The sequence below is a fragment of the Helianthus annuus genome, chromosome 3, assembly GCF_002127325.2.
Source record: "Helianthus annuus cultivar XRQ/B chromosome 3, HanXRQr2.0-SUNRISE, whole genome shotgun sequence".
Taxonomy (NCBI): domain Eukaryota; kingdom Viridiplantae; phylum Streptophyta; class Magnoliopsida; order Asterales; family Asteraceae; genus Helianthus; species Helianthus annuus.
In genome coordinates, this window is record NC_035435.2 from 162530568 (window position 1) to 162549819 (window position 19252).

General features: G+C 35.4%; 1 long non-coding RNA gene across 12 annotated transcripts; it reads right to left on the reverse strand.

Annotated features, from left to right (window-relative positions):
- Positions 1-11536: 11536 nt before the first annotated feature.
- Positions 11537-14608, reverse strand: LOC110930411. Of its 12 annotated transcripts, none has more exons than XR_004888782.1 (10): positions 14422-14608; positions 14267-14339; positions 14028-14114; positions 13817-13922; positions 13678-13751; positions 12621-12854; positions 12405-12491; positions 12107-12274; positions 11889-11987; positions 11537-11761 (listed from the first exon to the last, which is right to left on the reverse strand). It is a non-coding gene; the product is annotated as an uncharacterized LOC110930411 (long non-coding RNA). The 12 variants fall into 12 exon arrangements; XR_004888775.1 differs by having other exon boundaries at positions 12405-12503; positions 13678-13733; positions 13984-14114; positions 14422-14607; XR_004888774.1 differs by having other exon boundaries at positions 12405-12503; positions 13984-14114; positions 14422-14607.
- Between the last annotated feature and the right edge of the window lie 4644 nt (positions 14609-19252).

The window sequence follows — 19252 nt, forward strand, 5'->3', positions numbered from 1 at the left end:
CCGAATTTGTAGTTCTTGTTATGTGTCAGTACTTATTTACTGACTAGGGTTTCATTGTAAGGATTCAAGGTGTACGTATTTAGGCGTGTATATATTCTTAGTGATTGTACGCAGACTAGCGATTTAATGATTTCAATGAAGCAGTGAATTTTTGGAGAAAACTTCTTGTGCAAACAAACCCTAGCTTTGTGTGTTCTTCATTCACTTTGTGTGATTGTTGACTGTGAATACTCAGTTTATTTACCGTTCTCTCATCTTCTACACCTTCTGTGCGAGCTCTACGTTCCGGTACGAGACACACGGTGGTTTCCGCACATCGCGTGTGTGTTCGATCCATCCGGTTCGTGTGTTCGTTGAAGGAAGACGACCTTACAAGTGGTATCAGAGCGGGCCCTGTATAGAGAGTGCTCATACCACTGTAGACTTCGTGTTGGAGGTTAGATTTTGTTCGGTTTTGTTCATTCTAGTGCGTTTTCAAGTTTCTAGGGTTTTCTCATACATTTCTCATGTTTTTCATGGATTCTTCACTTGTTACTTGATTTTTCATCATGGATGGTGATTATGTTTTGTTTGTGAGTGTTTGTGCTTGATATGATTGTTGAGATTGTGCTCAGATTGTGTCAGATCTAAAGTGTTTCTTCATATTCTCTATTCTCTGGGTTTTTGAAGAAGATTGTTGAGGTAAGCAATCATTTGTATTCAGATCTATCTTGGGCGTTTTGCGTCATGTGGTAGTCGAGACAGCAATGGGGCATTATGGGACGTTTTTATAAAATGGGTGTAGTGGGGATGTGGACATTGTTGGGTATTATGTTAAAAGGGGTATTAAACAATTAAATAAAAAAACTATAAAAAAGGTGTTGGCCAAACAAAAAGAAGAATACCTGTCATTGGCCAAATAATTAAACAAGAGGCGTGGAAAAAAGAACGATCTGGACAACTTTTTTGAAAAAAACGCCCAGAGGTAGGGTGTGGGGCGTGGGGGCGTTTTTTGGAATAAAACACCCAAAACCTCTTACTACGGATGATCTTACGGTGAGTAGAGCAAGATACTATATTACCATCCTGGGATGTCAATTACAAAAATATCCAGTTATTTTCATTATTGTTATTTTTTACTAGTAACGTTCGTCATTCAATTTTCTATTTTGTTAAAAACCGTAGACTTTGTACTTGGTACAAATGTCAACTTTGTGGTGTTTCTATGTTTTGCTATTATCTCATTAGTGGCAATAAGCCAATAACTGTTTGTTAATAAGATCCACTAAAATAATGAAATGAATAATTTGCCCCTTTAGTATATACAAGTAGTGGTGAAAATGAATGAAGCCGTCTATGAGCTACTTGCGATCTGTTTTGTAAAAATTAAGTCGAGTTGAGTTTAATTAAACGGTCCAAGCCTAAAAATAAACTTATTTAATAAATAAGTTTGGGCTTCAATTATCGAGCCTAAACTGACTCGCAAGTGGCAAACGAGCCTATTAATACAATTTAAAAATATATTTATATATTTTAGTTATTGTTATACATAAAAGTGTGGTAAAAATTAATAATAATATAATTGTGTTATATATAAAGAAATTATGACTCAAATATCTGTTAATAATTTAAAACGTATATAAATTAATTGAAAAATAATAAACAAGATAAAAGAAAGGATCCACTAAAAAATAGGGTTTTCCTAAATAGCCTAAAATGAATGTGCAGATGACATGTGACAATCTTTATAGGTAAATGACAGGGTACTTTGGTTCTAATTCAGAAACTCTCATCCTTTTGTTTTTTCAAAATACAATACAAAAATTCTTGTAAAAAAATCTAGCACAAAAAAAAATCCAACACAAAAAATGCATCACAAAAAAATATACCACAAAAAAATACCTAGTACAAAAATCTAGCAAAAAAATTCAATAAAAAATCCATTACAAAAAATTCAACACAAAAATGTAGCACAAAAATTTAATACAAAAAATCCAAGATAAAAATGTTATATAACAAAGAAATCTAAGACATCTTTTTTATTTTTTTTAGATCTCATATTTACATAGCAATATGGTGTTCAAATTAAAAATAAAAAGATGCTTGATTTTATGGCACAATTAAAAAAAATAAAACCGTATGAAAAAGTTATGAATGTTTAAAAAATATGAGGAATATGTATGCGCCTTGCACGTATTTTTTGAAACGTAAACTTCATTAAAACAAACAATCAAGCACAATAACTGAACTACATAATTACAAATTTACACCAATTTTCCGAAGATAAATTCTTTAACTTAGTTCTATTTCTAGCCCAAAGATACCCAACCGACTTCACCTCATTAAAGACATTTTCTATTCTTAATGCTTTGTTTGAGTATCTAGCTTCGTTTCTCGTCTTCCAGAGACTCCAGCAAATGATAATTATTATTCCTTGGAAAATAGTTTTCTCCGACTCTTTTAATCAAGAATGCGCATGCACCTCTTCGAAATAAAAAAAAAACGAAAATCTGGGGAACCCGACACCATTTAATTGCCACACAACAGTGGCGTAGATGAACGCCGTGAACAGATGGTTAAATAAATCCTCTCCCTTGTTGCAAAAGCCGCAACTCGTATCATCGATGTTCACGTTCCGTCTTCTAAGAGCATCCGTCGTTGGAATTTGGCCCAACCCCGCCTGCCAAGCAAAAATGTTACACTTAGCGGGGACCCAACTGCACCATTTAAAGTTAGAACTGTTGGTGTTCTCACGGCCTTTCGCTAGTAATCTTTTAACGGCGCCCACAGAAATCCCCCGAGTCCTTGCCAAGCCAAACATATTTATCCTTACTCTCCGACAGAACAACCGGATCTAGCAGGCTCTACAACTGGCCCAAATCATCCGTCTCTAACCCATAATTCAGCGCTCTTTTCCATTGCCAGATAAATTTTTCCTAGCCGATCCCGGTTTGTAATCGATCTATGATTTGCATCTTCTGTTTACTTCAATTTGGAAGAGTCTTGGAAAAATCTCTTTAAGTGAGGTTCACTCATAGCCCACAGATCCAACCAAAAGGGTATGTTTTCTCCCTTTCTCGAAATTCCTTTGAAAAAACTTCTGAGCAGAGCATGTGGAAAGAGAAAATCATCAACAAATAGGCTATTAGAGCATTCACAATGATCCCTTATAATTGTGTGAGTGAGTTAATTATATTTGTAAGGAATGGTTGTAAGTGGAGAAGAGAAAATATATGACAATATTACCGTTCAACAATAAATACGTGGGAAACATTGTTCACCCCTTATATATATAGGGTGATGTTATTGTAAAAAGGTGTTTTTTGTGGGAACGGTAAGAAAGAATCTAAACCATTAGATCTTTAATCTAATGGTTGAAATCTTGATGACAATCATGTAAATAGTGTAACAATTAAAATAATTCATTTTCTAGATTAAGGGTATAAAGGTAAAATTAACATTTTTAAATTTAGAAAGTCACATGCAATCCACATGCAAGTTCCCCCCTTCTTTTTTAAACGTTAATAACTTTTTATACGTAACTTTTCTTTTTTAAAAAAATACACCATAATAACGAGTGTTTTTTTATCTTTAATATGAGTACCATATTGTTATACTTATGTAGAGAAAAAAAATTATGTTTCGATTGGATGTTTTAGTCCATGGTGTTTTTTGTATGTTCATACAATGGTGTTTTCATTGTATTGTGATTCAAGACGTTGTGTTTTACAGTAAAACACCATATGGAAATATACAACTAATGCAGAAAACACCATTCAAAACTAACGAAGTGCAAAAAAAGACACTACAACATAATATCTACAATATAACACAATACGCAACTAATCAAACTGTAGAAAAGAAACAACTGGTATAAAAAACACCCTTCAACTTAAATAGTATACATCAAAACACCATGTACATATAAAAACATCATGGAAGGATTACACATGGTGTCATTAAATAAACTCATATACTAAACGAAAATCACCCATGCAAAAAACACCATACACTGTAACATCAAAGGGGCAAAAACCATATTCATCAGAAAACTAATTAGATTGAAATTCAAAATTCGAATTCCTAAAATAACTACCTAAATTCGGTTACATCAATTTAATCCTTAATTAGAATTATTAGTACAATTACCATTATATCCTTGATCTAATAAAATGGATAGGGAAAGATCTAATGGCTGATATTCTTTCTTACCGTTCTCACACTTTTGGTCTTTTTTATAGAATCCTCTACCTACACACACACACACACACACACACACACACATATATATATATATATATATATATATATATATATATATATATATATATATATATATATATATATATATATATATAGGGCGAGGTTCGACTACAAAGTCCATTTTTCCTACAAAGTGTACAAAGTCATAAAACATCACAATTTCAGCGATAAAACACACTCGAAATCCATGAATAATTGAGTGAAGATCACTAAAACACAATATCCAAACCCTAATAGTCCATAAAAACTTAAAACACGCTATCGTAGAACTATGAATATAAAACACAACATGATAATCAACATAAAACACACTAATGTTAGTCGTTCAATAATCAAAGCCTTATCATCCAAAACACAACACAAAACCCACAAATATGGCATTTTAGTAATCTTTACTTTGTTATTTTTGCGTTTGTAGTGTGTTTTATGGTTGACATTGTGGTGTTTTATAACTTTTTACACTTTGTAGGAAAATGGACTTTGTAGCCAACTCCCACCCCTATATATAGGGTCAGGATTCAGAGAGAACGGTGAAAAGTGTGAGAACGGTGAGAACGATTTTGGTGGTGACATGTGGCATTGATGTTAAAGTACACTAAGGGGTAATATTGTCAAAAAACCCACTCACATGAACTGGGTGTTCAAATAAAACGCCATAAAAACACCCACTTCAGTAAAACATCATGAAAATACTCAGTTAAAACGCCATAAAACACTAAAAAAAGCTATTGTTATGCACCCACAAAAAAAGCTATTTTTTGAGCTATAATTTTACAAGCTCAAAAAACCATTTTTTTTAGACATATAGCTCAAAAAATGTGCGTGTAAGTTTATTTGTGCTGATTTTTGGGCGGTTTATGTGTCTAACCGCCTAAATTAATATTTTTTGAACTCAGAAAAATCATAATTTGTACTAGTGTAAAAACGCCATAAAACACCTAGTTCAGAAAAACGCCATGAAAAAACTCAGTTGAAAACGCCATAAAACACTCAGTTTAGAAAAACGCCATGAAAATACCTAGTTAAAACGCCATAAAAACACATAGTTCAGAAAAACGCCATGAAAATACCTACTCTAAAACGCCATAAAACACTCAGTTCAGAAAAACACCATAAAACCCAATTAAGTTTTTTTTTTTCGAAAAGTATATCAATAGTATACTCGTTGGAAAGATAAAAAAACGCTGAGTTTTATGGTGTAATTTTTTTCGAAAAATAATCACGTATAAAAAAAGTTATTGCCGTTTAAGTATGATGGGGGAAAATTGCATGTGATTAGCATACGCACCTTTGTTTGGATCTTCCTATTTTAGCCCTCCTGGTAGTTCCAAGGCCCATATTATTTACAAAATTGCCACCGCATCAATCTCAGCTACAAACCACTAAGATCTTAGATCTTGTGGCTGAGAATCGTTCTCACCGTTCTCACACTTTGAGGCGTTCTCTCCTGATCCTGTTCCTATATATATATATGTATATATATATATATATATATATATATATATATATATATATATATATATATATAAACGGGATAAGGAGAAAACGGCAAAAAGTGTGAGAATGGTGAGAACGCATCCTGGCCGAACACGTGGCGCGGGGCATGATCAGGGTTCGAGGGGATTTTTTGTCTTTTTAGTATTCTTCTCCTTTCACGATTTTCACGTTTGACATGCTTCTTTATTTTTTGCGTGCAAGATAATTTTGGCGTTATGTAGAATTATTAATTATTTGGCGTTTTACTGTTTTTTCTCAGATTTCTTCTCGTTGAATTAATTCTTTTTGTGTCACATAGTTAATTTTTTGGCGTTATGTCTTTTTCCATGTCATTTTTGGCGTTTTATATCTTTTTGTTAATAATTCATTACCATAGATTAATTTTTTTATAAAACTACAATAACACGAAAATCAAAATAAAATAATAGTCTTCCGTAGATGGGTTTACATTAGAGATGTACCCATCGCTTTGTTCATCACTTTCTTCACATTCTTTATCATCAAATTTCATTTTTGCGTATAACGCCATTAGCTCATCTCTTCTTTGCTGCAGCCTATTCTTGAATATCACTGCATCCTTGGATTTTGGATTGTTTGAAGGTGTTAAATCACAGAGTTGTTCAATGATAGATAGCAACCCTGTCTTCAACATTTCTTCCATTGGCCTTGAATATTACACCCCGTTTTTGTAAGTCATTTCAAGTGTTCCTTCTTTCTCATGCAATACCCCACTGCTAAGTTTTGGTATATGAGTATCTTCAATATCATCATCATCTTCATCATCTTCTGCTGGAAACTTTCTCTCCAGTCTTTTTATTACAGTTCTCGTTCTTTCACAATCGTTGTCTATTGGAACCCCAAGGGCCAAGATATCCTTCTGAACATTTTCATTCATTCCCAGCATGGCTTTTATTGTCCTTATCTTTACCCTTCTTCTGTCAGAGAACTTTATGATGAATCATTTCTCTTTCCTTTCAAACCTCCATGCAATAACCTTAGCCATTTTTAAATTTTTTGGTGTTTTGGAGAATATATGGCGTTTTAGTTTTTTGGCGTGTTTGAGCTTGGGTTCTCATGGTCTTCTTTTATATTGACTTTTTTTGCCGCGTATGACAGGTAATTATGGCATTTTGAAAAAAATAAATAAATTTAATATAACAAATGTTCGTAATTATGTTTTTCGTCGTTTCATTTTACTGTTTTTTTTTTTTTTGCAGTTTACCGTGTTTTGTTTTCAGAATCAACTGTTTTAATGGTGTAACACGTCAAATCTTTTGACGGCTGTAATTATGGCTTTTGTTTTCCAATGACGGTTAGATAACTATTGGACTTCTTTTGTTTTATATTCTTTGCACATTGTTTCACGCTTTTTTTATAATATTAGTTGTTCAAATTAATTTTATTATAGTTTGGTAGTTTTTTGGGGGCGTTTTTATGGCATTATGGCGTTTTACACGTATTTGCTAATTTTGGCGTTTTATTATATTTTTCATTATAGCATTAATATTCTTTTGTTTTTTATTAACTGACATTACAAAACAAACAATTGATAAAGAAATTAAAAAAAACCAAACTAGAAGCAATTTATGATTTTAAATCTTCAGTGTAATCAGTCTCTTTTTTCTTTTGAAACTACAAGAAATGTGACAAATAAATGGTGTTTTGGGTTTGGCGTTGTTTATTTTCTTTGTTCATGTGTTGAAGTGTCTTTGTGGATGTTGGAGACATAGATCGACCCCGTGTGGGTGGATGCTATCTGCTTGTGGTCTTCACTATAATCATTGAGGCCAAAGTAGAATTTACACTGGTATAGGTCTCTTCTTATCATCCAAACCTTCTTCAGGAACAAAGATGATAGTATGATATATGGGTGTTATCAGTCCCTCTTTTTTCAATTTTGTCCATCTCATGCAGCAAAATCTTACTACACTCACGTAACAAATCATTAAATGAAGCTTTGTAGGTACCGTTTTTCCGGTGGATCGATAACGAAAACCTATCCTTGTTTATCACAAACATGGTAACGGGTGCGGAATCCCCGTGACGGTGCAAACCAAACAAAGTGTAAAACACACGCGTAACCAAAAGATTCAATATCTATTGATTAGGGATGAGTACAACCAGAAACATATACAAACAATGTTTAAAGACTCTATCTCAAAGTCTCAGCTCTCGTCACTCGTCCAAGTTTCACACAGAAACTATGAGAGCTATTTATACTAAAACAGACACAGAAATGACGAAACGCATAAAGGACACAACGAAACACTAAAGTCGACGAAACACGTTCTGTTTCGTCGACATACATATTGATCCTAAATCTTTGTTTCGTCGAGTTGTAGAAGCCCAAGCTGAAAGGTCAAAAGCCCACTCTAAAGTCTTCGGCCCATATGTTGATGTTACGGCCCAGACTTCGTTTCAGTCATTTGAATTTGTAATATCAACATAATGACATCATCATGACATCACAAGATGATGTCATGGCGATGTGTCACCTTGTCTTGGTTCGTGGCGCTCCGTGCTTCGCGTGTCGAACTCTGGGGCGCACGACTGAGGAATGTCGTGACGTCGGGCTTGAGCCGGACCTAACCGAGTCGACCCGAACCGAATCTAACCGAGTGGAGTCGCGTCCACATAAAGTGTACCAACAAACTCCCCCTTGGACGCTACTCGTGAGGTTCGTCTTCCGTGTCTTTCATGTCGGAGGATCTTCAAAGTCTTCACGCGTCGAAAGTAGAAAGTGTATCAACAAACTCCCTTTTCATTTAGGTAGTGTGTTAACAAACTCCCCCTTAGAATGAACTCTCCATTGAGTCGTGCTCGTGAATCTATTGATCTTCAATTCTTAAGATCCTTGTGGTGTTGATGAGTGATCAACTGCAATCCGATCATCTTGATCTTCTGATTGCATTAACGTCGTGTCTTTACTTTACGGCTTGTCATCTAACACGTTCTCTTCGCCTTTAGCTGATTCTGATGTCGCATCTGCACATACAAGAAAGCTAAACACGTAATGAGAACAACCGCTTGAAATATAGACAAATTAAACAAACGACACATATGAGATCAAATCTCAATCAAACACCGACCGACAACAGTTTGAAAGTTTAGAAAATGTTCAGATTTAAAATTTTAACTTTCAAAACTTGTTAACTTCGACAGTTTATGAAGGTGCAATTGTTTTCCGTCTTACGATCAGGATTTTATAAAGTTTATATTAAAACACACCTAAAATCTTTTTAAAATTTTTCATTTTTCAAATGTAAAGACGGAAAGCAATAAATAAATAGATACAAAGATGCAGAAACTAAAAGCAGTAAACAAATATTTACAGACATTCTTTTTGCGAGTTTCGAGGGTAAGAGAATCATATCAGTGTACGGTCATGCCAAAACGCTCTTTTTGTTCAATTAGTTAACATTTAGATAAGCATCCTATAACAATTATCGGTATTGTTATCCACATAAGCTCAACTTATCAGATGTAATAATGTTTAGGGGATACGTTAAGGTATAATTTATACTTACCGACCGGTGTTCATCCACACACGACACATTCCCGTATCAAGGTATGCACGAGAGTTCATCTTACCGGTGAGTATACCGATTATCATCTGTTTGACCATATATGATGTGAGAAACTCACTTATTTTGATTGAAAACAAGCCCTATGTGATAGAATCACTTATTGAGGAGGAACTTGATTTTCGATGCATGAGGGCACAGGAGCAAGTCCGTGAACAGGTCAGTACTTTCGTACAGCAGAGAGACGAACTTGACTTATTGAGGACATGTGATTGTTGATCACTTATTGAGGTCGTATGCAATATGTACACGTATGTATAGTATCATGGAAGATCTAGACTTGTGTCCCCGTTATTTTTCGGTAAAAGATACAACCATGATACCCAGATGATAAGCAGCATAAAGACCGAATATCTCAGAACCTCAGCAATCTCTCAAACGAAATTTCGGTACCAAGACCATATGCCAATGAATGGTTCCCACCAGGTCTTCAGTCGATTTAAGATTTATATCACCCTACACACTTTAAAATGATTGTGAGCCTACCGATACATCTTATATAGAGCTGCTTATCGTTTTTCATTTTAAGTTCAGTTTAAAGATGTTTCAACAGACCACTAATGTATTATCATTTTCTCTTTTTCTCGCCAGGAAACTCATTTTTGTTTTTCTATTGTTTTTGTGTTTTTTGAAATTTTTCGATGTTTTTGGATTTTTTAAAAATTGGATTTACTCCCCCTAAAATCAACAAACTATGATAAATTTTAAAAACACAAAGGTATTTACAAAAACGATTTCCCGATGTCGGTTAACTCATGTTTTACCTCAATGCCGTTTACCAAAATTAATTTTGAATCAGAGATGATTTATCGAATTTTGGAAAAATCAGTTGGCATGTTGGTAAGCGGTGCGGACCATGACAACATTGACGAGTTTCATAGTGAAACAATCACGTGTGAGGTGATATTCGAGTTCAACGTGTCTGGCCAAAGAGAGCTGTACGAGATGATATAATTCATAAAGCAACTTAAATATCGACAAGCATAGGAGAGATTAGAAATTAAAAACCGTATCCTGCAGCTGCTTCATGCATTGCAAGGAATCTGAGCGCTCTCCGAAACTGGATATCCACCCGGTGTGGATTTCAAGGTCGATTTTTGTAGCTACTGAGAAATCTCTTCACAGCAACACGATCAAAAACCTTTGGGTCCGGCTGGTCTTCTACATTGCACCAGCAAAGGTCTTTGTCTTTCTCCTTCAGAAGTAGTGTGCGGTTGTTCAACCCACGCCAAGGCATCCGCACACCCGGTTGGTTTATTCAACAAACACATTTTCTTCAATCACACCGCGAAGAAATGTACACTGCATGTTCATCTTGTTGATTTTGAACTTCAGACGTGCTGCAGGTGCGTACATTTTGATTTGAATCTATCCTGGGGACCCGATCAAAGCCTTGAACAATCAAACATTGAAATGATTTGCATTTTGTCGAAGTTATCAATTTCTTTCAACAGACAACTCTGTTTCCCCTTTCCTTTTCTCTCCATCAAAGGCAACAATTTCTTCTGTCGCCTATCTTGTGCAAGGACATTCCACTATCAATAATCCTATGACTATCGATAGTTCCTCCTGGAACTTCCTGCACACTCACTTAGAGATTAGATGGAGAGGGGGACCCAAGCCTTCACAGACTTAGGTCGCCCTTGTTCATCGACATAAGTTATCTCAACTTCTCGATGATCTAAAACTGATGATTCTCCCCCTGAAACTTTATCCGTTTTAGGTCTCCAAGCTTGTTTCCGTTGACCAGATTGTGTATTATGTACAATTTATGGTTTTAATGGTTGTGACAAACTAGCACTACTAGAAAAAACACCTTTCTTGACATGCATTGCGTGTCACAAAAGGGTCCTTATGACACGCAACTGCGAGTCGTTGATTGAGGAGTCATAAAATTAACATGACATGCATTTGTGTGTCATGTTTTTATGACACACATTTAATGACACGCATTCATGACACACATTCATGACACTCATTTTATGACACCTTTTAATGACACACATTCATGACACTCATTTTATGACACTTTTTAATGACACACGTTCATGACAAGCATTTATGACACATACGTATGACATTCGTTTACGCGTGTCATGCTTTTAATTGTATCAGTTTTTTTTTTATAAAATTACTAATTTGCCCTGGATACATGTATAATAACAAAAACAATAAATCTTTTTCATAAAACAAATACACACACACACACACACACACACATATATATATATATATACCAAAACAATCCATTACATAATCATTTGTCAAGTATACTACAAATATTTTAACGTTAACAAAAAAAGAATTGTTTGTCAATACGTCATCAACACCTAAAATACGATTTATAACTTAAAAATAGAGTTAACCGCATAAGTCGACCAATCTTCACAAATGTCATCCATATCCGCAGCCGAGTATTCCTCTACTCCTTTCCCAACCTGAGACAATTAAATAAAATAAATCTTAAAAATCAAAATTTAATCCTAACATATGAATTTAAGCATTTGTTTGGATATATAACAACATATTTCTCTAATATACAGACTAAAATATGCCTAAACTTACATTATCATTGTCAAGTATTTCAACTCCTTCGTAAGCTACCTCCTTCATGAACTTCATCACATAGTAGCCGCATTCAGTACCTCCTGGCTGACGTGGACACTACCACAATTAAAAATATCAAGAAATATGAAATCATTGCGATTTAAGTTTAAACTAATGGGTGTCAATATTTACAATATCATTACAACCACAATTTACATAAGGGATTAAGTGCTTACCCTAGCGTTAATCCATACGAGTTTAACCCTTATGTTGGCACCACTTTCTGAAGCATACACCTAAAATACGATTTATAACTTAAAAATAGAGTTAACCGCATAAGTCGACCAATCTTCGCGAATGTCATCCATATCTGCAGCCGAGTATTCCTCTACTCCTTTCCCAACCTAAGACAACAATTAAATAAAATAAATCTTAAAAATCAGAACTTAATCCTAATATATGAATTTAAGCATTTGTTTGGATATCTAAGTACATATTTCTCTAATATACAGACTAAAATATGCCTAAACTTACATTATTATTGTCAAATATTTCAAGTCCTTCGTAAGCTATCTCCTTTATCAACTTCATCACATAGTAGCCGCATTCAATACCTCCTGGCTGACATGGACACTACACAATTAAAATATCAATAAATGTGAAACCATTGTGATTTAAGTTTAAATTAAATGGTTTCAATATTTACAATATCATTACAACCACAATTTAAATAAGGGATCTACTGCTTACCCTAGCGTTAATCCAGGTGAGTTTAACCCTTATGCTGTCATTGACTGCGATTCATTTCCACCACCACTAGAAAGTCGTCGGTCAATATATAGATTCATATATTTGTTCATTATCTTGTGTTATATAACATATGTTCACAAATATCCATTTAAAAAATAAGATGATGCGATGAACGTAGGGCTTCTTGACCAAGTTTAACTTCAAATAGGTCTCAAGCTGACCAATTGGTCTGAACTGTAATAATAAAAAAAAACATATTACTGCATGAAAAGGTACACATAGGAGTGCAAACAAGCTGAGCTTAAACGAGCTCTAGCCCGAGCCTAAAAACAAGCCCGTTTAGTAAACGAGCCTAGGCCCTAGCTTAGCTTACCAAGCCAGCTTGCGAACCTAAACAAGCCCACTAGCCATATAATTATTTATCAATATATTAGATATATATTTAAATAATAATAATTATTTATAAAATTTATGAAAAAATAACTAAATTATATTTAAAATAATAATCATAATTAATATAAATTAATTAACAAATAATAAACGAGTCGAGCCCGAGATGAGCTTAAGCTACGAGCCACGCTCGTACTTTAGAAACAAATCATGAATCGAGCCTAGCTCGAGTTGTCATAAGTTGAATGAGCTCGGGGCTTGACTCGGCTCATTTGCACCCCCTACTTTTATCCTAGTCACAAATTCTTATGATGCATTTCATCCATAAGGTGACCTAATTTTGATTGTGCATGTAGTCTGCTCAAGTTGCTAAATTCACTCTTACATGTTTATAATTGATTGCGTATGCGATATGTTGACCAGGCTAGATAAATGTTAGTTTCATATACTTACACTCACTTGTTGTATAGACCCTCGCAAAAACCCACCAAGGTAACACCAGGCTAGATATATGTTAATTTTATACACTTACAAATATAGATTATCCCCAAAAATTTTAATTTCTGACTTAGCCTCTCAATACACCATTGTTTTGATTATAAACAGGTTATCCCAAATTTTGACTGTTGTCGTAAAAAATAAAATCAATCAATGTTGGAAAACATACCGTTCGACATACAAGTAGAAATCATAGAAAAGGTTCTTGTGAACTTGTGCTTCGTTCTACAGTTAGAAAAAAAACTGCAATAATAAATAGATAAGTAAGAAGTTAAAAACAACCTCAACTCATAGTTTGTTAATCATACCTCCAAGAAGACTTTGGACAGAAATCAGAATACTTCTCACATCACAAGCAAATGACATTTTGTCCTAAAAGTTCCTTGAAATAAAAATTATATAGATGACAAAGCCCTGTAACACCAGATTTGAAGTGATGTTAAAGCATGAAATAAAAAAACAAGAAAATAAGCACCTGGAATCATGGCCCAGTTAGACGGATTTGGGTTCACAACTGACCTGGTTAACCCATTTGCATATAGAGAATGATTGATTTTTTTGGTGTAGCTTTAATTAGGCCGGTCAATTTTCTATCAGATCCAAACCCTAAAATGACACCCAATTCAGAACCCCCAAGATTAATCACGATAAATTCATTCACAAAATGTAATTAACATCAATCAGAGTGAAAAACTTCGATCCTAAAGCAAGTGACGAGTCAACATGTATATTAGAAAGACAATAAACCTTTTAACAACCTTTAGAGTATGGATCAGCGGCCGCATTTTTTGTAGTTGCTACTACGATTGTTCATGGCTGTCGTGTCAAAAACTGTAATCAAAAGAAGCACAAGATCAATTGGAATGGATTTTGAATCGGAAAAAAATATAGAAAAAAAAAAAGAATGTGAGACCTTTTAATTAGTTGTCTCCTCAATCTTCTTCTAAAAAATGAGAGAGGGAACTGTTAAACTTTTAGTTTGAATTTGAGCTTATAGGGTGAGGAATTTGCCTAGGGTTGGGAAGCGGGAGAATGAAATTCTTTTATGGCGGGTCACTTAGGTAAAGGGGGAACTGGAAATTTTGGATGATTCAACTTGGGGAAGGAGGGACTTGAAAAGGTTTGGGTGAAATTGGTTTGATTTTATGGTTGGTAAAAAAAATAACTCGTAACAAATTAAAAAAATATATTAAAAATTATATATTTAGTTGTTACTAATTCATTATCAATTTAAAAAAACAAACAATTTAATATAACAAGTGGGTTGTAAACAAGTCGAGTCAAGCAAGGGTGAGCTCAGGTTCGGCTCATATAAAAACAGAGTCGAGCCGAGTCGACTTGTTTATCCTAAGGAACTGAAATGTTAGGCTTGGGGTTGGCTCGTCAAAAGCTCATGACTCGTCGAGCTGACTCATTTATTTTTAATATATATATACACACACAATTGTTTTTTTTTTCTGACACAGCTGATATGTATTGGAGCCAAAATTCTCTTTGAAAGTGGTCTTTATATCTCTAGAGATAGAGTTAATGTTTATTTACCTCTCAACCAGAAACCTTTCTAGTAGTTTTGCCATTTGGAATATACAGTGGGTTTGGTTGTTGACGAGTCAAATCATATACATAAAACCAAAAAAAGACAATAAATAAAATAATATAGGCTAATAAAACGGTAATTTAGAAATTATGACTTCACAATCTATTTTTTAGTAAGAGTAAGTTACAAGTTTTGTCCTTTATGTATGTCTCAAATTGCAGGCGCTGTCCTTTGTCTTTAAAATTGATGAGTTTTGTCCTTAATGTTTGCAAATCTTGCACGTTATGTCCTTTAGGCCAAACCCAGTTAGATTTTTTGGTTAAAACTGATCATGTGCATGGCACATGAGGGTATTTTTGTAATTTCATTTTTAGAGGAATTTATGTGCAAGGCCAAACCCACCACCACCATCTTCTGTGCAAGGCCAAACCCACCACCACCATCTTCTGCAGACCCACCACCACCATCGATTACCAGACTACCACCACCACTGTCTCCACCATCCCCACCCCCACCCCCACCGGTCTCCGATTTGACGGCTGAGAACGCCCGTGAACGCCCAAATAAAATCTCGTAACATGGTGAAGACAATCCAGTGCCATAAACCGATTGTTCTTATCCTGTAGAATACACATGATATTTATCATCTGGAAGAAAGATCTCGATAAAAGTAGTAAACGTTGTGCGTATAAAGTTAGTTACCTTAAGTTGTTTATACAATTGTTCTGTATGAGGACCAAAGTTACTAAGAAACACAAGAGGATCACCAAGACAGAGAAGATAAGTCACTAAAGGGTATGCTGCCTAACATAAAAACAATGAGAATTGAACAAAGGTATAAGAATAAACCAATTCAGAAAATAGACATGAACAAACGAACGAATGAATTTACTTACGGGTATATGCTTGCTCTGTTTATCTGCCCAATGAATGATCTGCATTCTTACCCTTGCGACAGCTTCATACCACACAGTAAGTGCACGATGTACACCAGAAGGAGGCCAGTGACAGTTATTATCATCTGCAAGTGGTGCTAAAATGCTTGACAGCATAACCACCATTACCATCCACCCACTGCCTCCCCTGCACCGGTCTTCACCACCACCCTCCACCTCCACCACCAAATAAAGAACAACCGTCGCACCACCACAACCCTTAAAACCCACAAAATCAAAAACCCCCAAAATCCACAAAATCAAAAACCTTAAAACCCCCAAAATCAAAAACCCCCAAAAACCCTATCTTTTGAAGATGTAAACGGTGATGGTGGATCATCGTAGGTGGGGAGGCGTTTCACGGCGGCGCTAGGGTTTTTGGGGAGGACTCGATGATGGTGGTGGTGGTGGTTGAGCACAGTAGTTCCGGTGGCGATGACGTGTGACGGTGGAAAGTTTCAGGTTCATTAGGTGGTGGCCAGTGGTGGAATCGAAACCCTTTGGTGACGATAATGGTGGTGGTGGTGGGTGTTTGATTCAGTTCTGGGTGATGGCGGATTGAGTTTAGAGAGAGAGAGAAAGAGAGATGAATTGCAGAGAGAGAGAGTTGGGGAAGATTGGGTGATGGCGGATTGAGTTTAGAGAGAGAGAGATGAATTGCAGAGAGAGAGAGAGTTGGGGAAGATTATGATGAATTGCAGATAGAGAGAGCTGGGGAAGATTATATAAATAATAGTAATAAATTAGATAAATTAGGATGTGAAAAGACAATGCTACCCTCATGTGCCTTGCACATGATCAGTTTTAACCAAAAAATCTAACTGGGTTTGGCCTAAAGGACATAACGTGCAAGATTTGCAAACATTAAGGACAAAACTCATCAATTTTAAAGACAAAGGACAGCGCCTGCAATTTGGGACATACATAAAGGACAAAACTTGTAATTTACTCTTTTAGTAAAAATAACAACATTACTAGTTAAAAACCATACCTTTATAGATATATATAAAAGCCTAAAAATGAAAACCACTTTTAACCCGAGAACTCGAAAACTAACTAAAAAAGCCACAAAAATACATATTTAATATATTAATAAAAAATATATAAACAGAAAGCTCGTTTAGGCTCACGAGCCGGCTCGAGCTCGATAAGCGAAGCTCGGGCTCGTTTACTAAACGAGCTTTTTTTTAGGCTCGGGCTCCAGCTCAAGCTCGTTTAACCTCGGCTCGTTTGAGCTTTTTTTCGAGTCGAGCTCGAGTAGCTCGCTAGTAGCTCGACTTGTTTACACCCCTAGTTGCTTGTGACTTTGAAATTAGAAGCATTACAATTTCCTACATCAAACCTTCTGGGGTAGCCCAGTTGGCCAGCCTCACCCCGCCTCTTCTTGAGGTCACCGGTTCGGTTCCCGGCAATGCCCTTATGGGGTGTTGGGGCTCTTCACCGTGGGTAATCACCGCCAGGCAGCTATGGGGCTAAGCTAACTTGCGGAGTTGCAATACTCCGGCGGATGGGAAGTCCGTGCAACTATCCCCCCCCCCCCCCTACAATTTCCTACATCAATACAAGAATCCATGATACCATGGTTGGCAACCTAGAAAATATTGCCCAGCCAATAAAAGGTTAGGGATCAGATTTCTAGTACTTGTTACATTACAAAAAACAAAAGGAAAAACAGAGAGTGATGAATTAGAAAATTAAAACTTATAGCATTCCCGGGACATATACATACATACTAGCTAGATTAATAAACAAAATAGATAAACAAATCAAGGGACCACATGTGATACTCATAAATGACTCAAAATTCGGCATAAAAAGACCACGCATAGGATCATATTCAATAGAATCGAACACACATTCAACTTTAGCTGCTTTAGGGTTCATAAACCATTCAAAAATATGTACACAAACATATAAATAAGAGGTAGACAACATAACCTGCAAACCTTCTCAAACTTCACCAACATGTTCAAAAGAAGCTCCAACACAGATCCAGAACCTAAATTCATGACACAATAAGAAGTTTTATAAAAAAAATTAGCACTATGTTTAAGTATCTAAGGAAAAAAACTAGGGTTTTTACCAACCACGTATGCGGGGAAGATTTAGAGAAGAAAACGATTTGAAGAAGTGTTCGCTCTGGGCTCACGATGTGACGGTGGGAATTTTGGATTTTTTGGCTCTACGAAGATTAAGGAGATTTTGTTTTGGATGGTTAAGGGTTCACTATGGTGAGACGGTTGTTTTTTGGGACTTTAACCAGGTTCCTACTTTTATTTTTGGCGGGCCCGTTTAAATTATTTAGCTTTCTTTAATTCTTTTTTATGATGCTAAAATGATGACAAACAAAAAGTGTGTCATAAAGATATTGATTTTTGTAAAACCATGACATTTTTTTCTTGACAGCCACTTTCGAATGTCATAAAATAAGCGTGTGTCATTATTTGCGTGTCAAGATGAATCTTGTTTTTTTTATGACACTAAAAACATGACACACAAAAAAGAATGTCATAGATTTATTAAATTTTGTAAACCATGACATTTTTTTTTTTGACATACGCTTTTGAATGTCATAAAATATGCGCGTGTCATTGTTCGCGTGTCAAGAGAAGTGTATTTTCTAGTAGTGTAGGTTTCCCTTTAACAGTTTCCGGTTTTAAAGCCTTTTCGATCACCTTTACGTTTTTACGTCGTTGTTTCGTTTCTTGTTCTTTAATGGTACGTTTGTCATTTTTGGGTGAAACAGGACGACGTTGTGAGTGAACTTGTTCAGAGGGGGCTCTTTCAACAAAATTTGGTTTGGGCGAGTTTGTGCAGTCTTTAATGATGTGCCCAAACTTCCCACATTTGAAACAAGTTCTCCTTTCAACAAACTTAGGAGAATTTGATCGACGACCTGACGTAGAAGTTGCAGACCCAGAGGTACTAGCTTCACACCCGTTTGTGTGTTGGGTGTAATTGTTATCACTGTTACGTTTCAAAATGTTGACTTTTTGTAAAAAATCGGTATTTGATTTATTTTCAAAAGTCTCCACTTTATCAGTACCTTTGGAGGCCAAAAACTTAACGTCTTTTGCTTTCTTCTTGTAGCGAGCTCCTTTTGATTCAACCTTAGCCTTTGGCTTTGGAGCTCGTTGTTGTTGTTTACCCTTAAAAGCAATTGGTTGTTGCCTTGTCGGTGATTTCTGTTTTCCAAATTGTTTTCTGATTTCAGCTTTTGGAATTGGGTCACATTGAGTTACAATGACTCCTGGAATTGTCTTTCCCAAAAA